General features: G+C 43.9%; 1 pseudogene; it reads left to right on the top strand.

Moving 5' to 3' along the window:
• The first annotated feature begins 1,428 nt into the window (after positions 1 to 1,428).
• LOC117091102 lies at positions 1,429 to 1,766 on the top strand (annotated as a pseudogene).
• Positions 1,767 to 8,684: the final 6,918 nt, after the last annotated feature.

Below are 8,684 nucleotides of genomic sequence, written 5' to 3' on the forward strand. Positions count from 1 at the left end.
CCAGGCATGATGGCACAAGCGTGTAGTCCCCGTTACTTAGGAAGTTGAGGCGGGAGGATCACTTGAGCCCAGGAATTTTAGGCTGTAGTGAGCTATCATGGTGCTACTACACTTCAGCCTAGGAGACAGAGTGACTCTGTCTCTAAAAATAAAATACATAATAAAAACACTGGCTCTTCAAAAAGTTAAATATAGAATTACCACATGATCCAACAATTTTGCTTTACTTCTAGGTATATACCCAGAAGGACTGAAAACAGGGACTCAAACATACCTGTACATCAATGTTCAGAGCAGCATTATTCACAGCAGCCAAAAGGAAAACAACTCAAATGTCCACTGATAGACGAATGGATAGACAAAATATGATCTATACATAGAATAAAATTATATTCCATAGAATGGAATAGAATTCAGCCTTAAAAAGGAGTGAAATTCTGATACATGCTACCACATGGATGAACCTTAAAAACATGATGCTGGCCGGGCGCAGTGGCTCACGCTTGTCACCCCAGCACTTTGGGAGGCCGGGGTGGGCGGATCACGAGGTCAGGAGATCGAGATCATCCTGGCTAACACGGTGAAACCTCATCTCTACTAAAAACACAAAAAAATTAGCCAGGTGTGGTGGCGGACGCCTGTAGTCCCAGCTACTCGGAAGGCTGAGTCAGGAGAATGGCGTGAACCCGGGAGGCGGAGCTTGCAGTGAGTGGAGATCGTGCCACTGCACTCCAGCCTGGGCCACAGAAAGAGACTCTGTCTCAAAAAAAAAAACAAAAACAAACAAAAAAAAACAACCATGATGCTAAGTGAAATATGCAAGATTGTATGATTCCACTTAGAAGAGGTAAATGGAATAGTCAAATTCATAGAGACAGAAAATATAATGGAGGTTACCTGGGGCTGGAGAAGAGTGGAATGTGGAGTTATTGTTTGATGGGTAAAGTTTCTGTTTGGGATGATAAAAAACTTCTGGAAACGGTTGGTAGTGATGGTTGCACAATATGGCGAATGTACTTAATGCCGTTGAATTGAACACTTAAAAACGGTTGAAATAGAAATTTTGTGCTGTTTATATTACCATATTAAAAACATATATTAAAAAATAAAGAGGGCCGGGCGCGGTGGCTCACGCCTGTAATCCCAGCACTTTGGGTGGCCGAGACGGGCGGATCACGAGGTCAGGAGATCGAGACCATCCTGGCTAACACGGTGAAACCCCGTCTCTACTAAAAATACAAAAAAAAAAAACTAGCCGGGCGAGGTGGTGGGCGCCTGTAGTCCCAGCTACTCCGGAGGCTGAGGCAGGAGAATGGCGTAAACCCGGGAGGCGGAGCTTGCAGTGAGCTGAGATCCGGCCACGGCACTCCAGCCCGGGCGACAGAGCAAGACTGCGTCTCAAAAAAAAAATTAAAATAAAGAGGCCGCGGTCGCTATGGAGGAACCGGAGATGCAGTTCAAGGGGAAGAAAGTCACGGACACATTCACTGAGAGCATCTCCGTCCTGGCGAATGAGCCATCGGTGGCCCTGTACCGACTGCAGGAGCACGTGCGCCGCTCCCTCCCGGAGCTGGCCCGGCACCAGGCAGCCATGCAGCGTCAGGAGGTGCAGAGCCAGGGAGCCATCTACACCGCGGAGTACGACCGCAGGGCCGGGAAGAAGCTAATGGACGGTAGCGTCTACTTCCGCAGCGTGGAAGGTCTGCTCAAACAGGCCATCAGCATCCGAGGACCATATGAATGCCAGTGCCCAGGGCCACAGGTAGCTGCTGGGACCGCCCGCCCCCGCTGCCACTCTCAGCCGCAGGGACTGTCTCTCAGCTGCGCTGGGAACCGCTTCTCGCTTATTCGAAAACTCTTTCCTCTTGTCAAAAAAATTAATTTAAAAAAATAATAAAGATACGCCGGGCACGGTGGCTCATTCCTGTAATCCCAGCACTTTGGGAGGCCAAGGCAGGTGGATCGCTTGAGGTCAGGAGTTCGAGACCAGCCTGGCCAACATGGTGAACTCCTGTCTCTTCTAAAATACAAAAATTAGCTGGGCTTGGTGGCAGGTGCCTGTAATCCCAGCTACTCGTGAGTTTGAGGCAGGAGAATCGCTTGAACCTGGGAGGCGGAGGTTGCAGTGAGCCAGGATCACGCGGCTACACTCCAAGCCTGGGTGACAGAGCAAGACTCTATCTCAAAAAAATAAATAAATAAAAAATAAAAATAAAGACACTAACAGTATTTAACCACCACAGAAATTTTTTTAAATGCCATAGCTTCATACCAGAAATTGCCTTTGTTTTCAAATGTGCATTATAGTTTATATTTCTAAGCATAAATTTAATTTTAGTTTTATGTGTTTTTTAAACTTTGAGATAGACTGTTGAACACTCTGCAGGGGACAAATGTTTCATCCTGTTAACCAAACAAAAGCTAAGCAGAGTTCTTATTAAGCTAATTTTTAAAAAATCTCCACTGTATAGCATGCAGCCTTTTTCAAATGCAAATGACTCCAGACCTTTCAGTAATTTCTTGGTCCAGTGTTCCTCCGGACACTGTAGACTATTGTTAACCAGTCACCTTCACAATATAATTTGAGGATTCGCCACCACCACCGATTGATTGATAATCTTATTCCTTGTTGTTCATCATTTTATTCTTTCTATAATTTGTGGATCAATCTAACACTTATTTATTGAGTACCAACATTGTGCCAATCACTATTCTATTCTAAGCGCCATTCAATGTCTTGGTGAGCTTCCTATGCCTAGACATATGTAATCTAAAGTACCTTCTGTTTACTATTATCCCTGAGCTTGTCCAATCAAAGGCTTGCCCCATTTCACATGGATCCATCTCACCTTTTGTATAAACACATGGGAGGAGGGGCTTCTTAGTTGGGATTGGCAGGGTCTAGCCTTGGAAGGAATGTCCTCTTTTCACTCATTGTTCGCAAACCTTTTCTCCTGGGCCCTCAAGCAATGGGGAGTTCGCTTTTTTAAGCAGCGCCACAGGTTCATACCATGAAACTATCTCTACTTTCCATTTAAGTGGATCTGGGGCATCTGGGCCAGAAACGTGGGATATACTGTTCTTTGGGACTTCCCTCTCTCTCTGGAATCCTGTTTTCCCAAGAGAGGAATCTCCTTGGCTATTGCGACCCAGAGGCTTACTCATTTATTCATCAAAAATATACAGAGTATCTTCTAGAACCTGTACTTTTTCTTTTCTTTCTTTCTCTTTCTTTATTTCTCTTTCTCTCTCTCTCTTTCTTTCTTTTTCTTTCTTTCTTTTTAGATGAGTCTTGGTCTGTCACCCAGGCTTGAGTGCAGGGGCATGATCTCGGCTCACAGCAACCTCCACCTCCTGGGTTCAGGCGATTCTCCTGCCTCAGCTATCCCAGTAGCTGAGATAACAGGCGCGGGCCATCACACCCAGCTAATTTTTGTATTTTTAGTAGAGACGAGGTTTCACCATGTTGGCCAGGCTGGTCTTGAACTCCTGACCTCATGATCCACCTCCCGCGGCCTCCCAAAGTGCTGGGATTACAGGCGTGAGCCACCTTGCTCAGCCTAGAACCTGTAATTTTTTTTTTTTAACCAGGCCCTAGGAATATAAAAATGAATAAAATTTTTTCCTTGACTAGAAAAACTAGGCACATATCAGCGTAACAAAAATTCACTGTGATAATAATATGCTATTAGCAACAGCTGAGTTACAGCACTTCCAAATACCTACTGAATGCTCATTATTTTCCAAAAATTGTTCTAAGTACGTTACACGTGCTATCTTGTTATATATCCATAACACACTTATGAGATTGTTACTTACATTCTTCCATTTTATAGATAAAGGAACAGGGCGCGGGTCCACAGTTATACCACTAAGAAATGGCATAGCTGGGATTTGCACCCAAACAGTTTGGCTCCAGAGTTGGCACTGTTAGTCACTATTCTATGATGCGTCTCTAGTGTTAGCATAAGGCAGTAGAGGAGAGGCCTCTCCTGTGAAAATCACAACATAAGTGCTACTTGAGCTGGGTCTTGATGGTTGAGTCATATTTCATTAAGTAGCAGGTAGACGTATGTATGAGGGGGGCGGAGGAGGAATGGAGGGAGGGATTGCTGCACCTATGGTTGTATAAGTTGTGCACAGTGATGCCCAGCTAAGAAAATGCAGACGGGGGCTGGAATCTATGGCCCCTCTGCTCACTGGGCTGTGGAGATCCTGGGATGGCCCTTCACCACCTGGGGGAAAGGATGCAATTTGCATAAAGGTACTATATATTGCTCTTTCCATCTGGGTTCTGGGAGTCATCTTGTGGGATGGATAAACTGTAGAAAATGTAAACTAGAAAAATGGAATTTGAAGGCTTTTTTGTGTTTGTCTTCCAATTCTTGTCTCATAATTCTAGCACTTCAGTACTAAGTGTCATCAATGCTGCCTTCCTGTCATAACTGGGCCTGCCTGCCCCTCAAAATACCCCCCATTTCAAAATTAAGTCTTCCTTCTCCCTAACCATAAGAACATTTCCACATTTTATTTATTTATTTTTATTAAAAGTTTTTTTTTTTTTCCAGAGACAGGATCTCATTTATTGCTCAGGCTGGAGTACCATGGCACAATCATAGCTCACTGTAGTCTCAAAGTCCTGGGCTCAAGCGATCCACTCACCTCAGCTTCCTGAGTAGCTGGGACTATAGGCACACACACCTGGCTAACTTTTTTTTTTTTCGTAGATACAGGGTTCCTTTCGTTATGTTGCCCAGGCTGGTCTTGAACTCTTGTACTCAAGCTATTCTCCAACTTCTACCTCCTAAAGTGCTGGGATTACAGGTATGAGCCACTGGTTCCAGCCTATTTATTTATCTTTGTCACTCAGGCTTGAATGCAGTGGTGCAATCATAGCTCACTATAGCCTTGAACTCCTGGACACCTTCTGCCTCAGCCTCCCAAATAGCTATGCTACTACACAACAGTCCCATGTTTTAAAATATAGCTTGGAACTGACTGGTTTCTTCATAGTTTATGTTAAGGTATGACTGACTTATAATTTTCCCTAAAATGCCAAAAAGAGATGGTTTAATGAATAAAAAGAACATCCAGGTAGTAAAGTTTTAGGCAGGGGAAGATGTTTTTGGATAGAAGGAACAATTAGCTTGTGGGTAAAATTCAAATGCCTAGCCACCTGTGTTCTGTTTAGGTTCGAGAACCTTGCAATGTAGTTCTCTTACTTGGCCTCTCCTTACAACTAACCTTGGAAATACACTACCGAGTGTATGTTTTAGATCATCTCTCTTGCCCATCCTTCAGGTCCCCTGTCGGTTCTGTTTCTTTGTTGTTCTGGGGGTTGGGCCATTGCTCCGTTGACAATGACGACTGTCCCTAGCTTACATATCCATGGATCCTTTTCCTAGATCCACACCAGTTAAAGTCATCTCCAGGCTAGCCGTGTCCCAGTTTGGGTAGATGGACCCAGACCAAGATGATTTCTTGAATACTCACCATGATGACCTGTCTCACCCAATGATCTAATATTAATTTAATATAAACACCACATTAAATAGGGTTGTGTACAGGTTGCTGTCTATAGCAATATAGTAAGGTTGTTGTTCTGGGAAGCCCAGAAATATTCTGTTGGCTTCCTGTCTCTTAAAGGTCTTCTTTTAAAATGCAAATACTAGGCCGGGCGCGGTGGCTCAAGCCTGTAATCCCAGCACTTTGGGAGGCCGAGACGGGCGGATCACGAGGTCAGGAGATCGAGACCATCCTGGCTAACATGGTGAAACCCCGTCTCTACTAAAAAAATACAAAAAATTAGCCGGGCGAGATGGCAGGCGCCTATAGTCCCAGCTACTCGGGAGGCTGAGGCAGGAGAATGGCGTAAACCCGGGAGGCGGAGCTTGCAGTGAGCTGAGATCTGGCCACTGCACTCCAGCCTGGGCGACAGAGCGAGACTCCGTCTCAAAAAAAAAAAACAAAAAAAAAAAATAAAAAAAAAATAAAATGCAAATACTACAAGTGTGAATAGCACTTTCAAGTAGTTTACACTGAGGTGTTAGTGACTTTTTTGATGGCCTTTTTTTTCCTCTGGAGGAATTTAGCCAGGGAGATTAGAGAATGGGACAAGGGAGAAAAAAGAAAAGGAGAAAGAAAGAGACGAGGAAAAGGAAGAGGAGGAATAAACATTATTGAAATTTAATTACGCCTAATGTCTAACTATCCTGCGGATACTTTTTACTTTGGGGACAACATTTTAGAATAACACCTAGGGAATGTACATTGCTCGTTAACTATACTTCAAAGGAAACCAAGGAGACCTATGCAGGTTTCCAAATATACAATGTCAGAAGTACTGATCCAGACATCTCATTGTATTTGAGGCAAACTTTCCTACTTGGTAAATAAGAAACAAGTTTCCTATTCATCTATTTCATGGACCCTGTGAATTCTTTAAAGTTTACAAAAAAATAAAAACTTTTTCTCGAAGCGTGACAACATTATGTATGCCTTTGGACATGTTTGATATGAGAAATGTATTTCCGCTGAGCTATCTAAAGAAAAAAAATCTCTTATAAACAGGCAAGGTATCTCACAGAACTCAAGGGCAAGAAATGCAGCCACATTCCTCAAGGGACTGCAACTGAGGACTGAAAAGTTGTCAGTGACTGAAGCAACACTTGGGATATTTTTCCTTTTCCTGAAACTTATCCACTTCTCCACTACACTTTCACCATAGTTGTTAATTTTTGTTATCTCTATGTTTCTACTCCTTGTTGCAGAATAGCTTTCTTAACTCCACTTTTATATGGCGTATCATGTACGGTTGCCAGATTTAGCAAGCAAAAATATAGCAGGCCTGTATTTTATCTGGCAACTCTAAAATCATGCCAATCCAGAGCCCTCATTTCCTGAGTCTAGCTGACCCATAACCCAGAGCTCATTTACAAGACTCTCTGTTTCCTTATTCAAAAGGCAGGAGGATTAATCTAATTAGTCCAGCTTGGGCCACTGTCCAGCCCTGATCACAAATTATGTTGCTGGAATTAGTGACAATGAGAGTCACAGGGCCCATCTCTTAGGTGGGAAGCATTCTTAGAAAAGGGAAAAGTGCTGATAATTCAGCTCAAAATGTTGTTGACTACATATAAATGTAGGCCCTAAATAAACATTGCTATACATATAGAAGTTGCTCTTGCAAGCTTCTTGAGGTCACAGACTATTAGTCTTTTTACGTCCTGGTGCCTGGCATCTGGTGCTCTATACCTATTGGTGAATTGCGTTAAACAGGACAAATTTCAAAAATTATTCTATTAATCTGGATATCTGAAAATGTGGAGGGAAACCAAGGCAACTTACCAGAAGTGGTGTTCTAAGGGGCTGACCATGTTGCTTTTAGTGAATAGTACAATAAGGCATCAAATGCGGACCTGCCATCAAGAGTCACTGAAAAGCTCAGTGACTTAAAAATAGCTTAAATATTTTATCCTCAGCCCATTTTACCAAACAGGTATCTTTTAGAAGATAAAAATATTACTCCAGCAAGATTAATGTATTAGCCAATCACTAAGAGGATAATTATTTTATTAAAATTCAGATTAAATGCTCCTCTCTTAATAAACTTTTTTTTTTTTTTTTTTTTTTTGAGGCGGTGTCTCGCTCTGTCGCCCGGACTGGAGTGCAGTGGCCGGATCTCAGCTCACTGCAAGCTCCGCCTCCCGGGTTCACGCCATTCTCCTGCCTCAGCCTCCCGAGCAGCTGGGACTACAGGCGCCCGCCACCTCGCCCAGCTAGTTTTTTTGTATTTTTTTTTTTTTTTTTTTGAGGCGGAGTCTCGCTCTGTCGCCCGGACTGGAATGCAGTGGCTGGATCTCAGCTCACTGCAAGCTCCGCCTCCCGGGTTTACGCCATTCTCCTGCCTCAGCCTCCCGAGTAGCTGGGACTACAGGCGCCCGCCGCCTCGCCCGGCTAGTTTTTTTGTATTTTTAGTAGAGACAGGGTTTCACCGTGTTCGCCAGGATGGTCTCGATCTCCTGACCTCGTGATCCGCCCGTCTCAGCCTCCCAAAGTGCTGGGATTACAGGCTTGAGCCACCGCGCCCGGCGTTTTTTGTATTTTTAGTAGAGACGGGGTTTCACTGTGTTAGCCAGGATGGTCTCGATCTCCTGATCTCGTGATCCGCCCGTCTCGGCCTCCCAAAGTGCTGGGATTACAGGCTTGAGCCACCGCGCCCGGCTTAATAAACATTTTTAAAAAAACCTTTTATAATGGGCCATTGCTCTTTTATTTTCTTTCTTCTTTTTAGACTGTTCATAACATTCTTTACATAATGATTAATGCTTTCTTTCAGGTTCCTTAATGCATAGTAGTAACTAGTGACTTTTTACTTATTAGCTATTGCTTATATGATGCTAAGTAAAGATGAGATAAAACAGTTTGTCAGGCCGGGCACGGTGAGCTCACGCCTGTAATCCCAGCACTTTGGGAGGCTGAGGGGGGTGGATCACGAGGTCAGGAGATCGAGACCATCCTGGCTAACATGATGAAACACTATCTCTACTAAAAAATACAAAAAATTAGCCGGGCGTGGTGGTGGGCGCCTGTAGTCCCAGCTTCTTGGGAGGCTGAGGCAGGAGAATGGTGTGAACCCAGGAACCAGAGCTTTCAGTGAGCCGAGACTGCACCACTACACTCCA

This window comes from Trachypithecus francoisi, unplaced genomic scaffold (assembly GCF_009764315.1).
Source record: "Trachypithecus francoisi isolate TF-2019V2 unplaced genomic scaffold, Tfra_2.0 Lachesis_group11, whole genome shotgun sequence".
Taxonomy (NCBI): Eukaryota; Metazoa; Chordata; class Mammalia; order Primates; family Cercopithecidae; genus Trachypithecus; species Trachypithecus francoisi.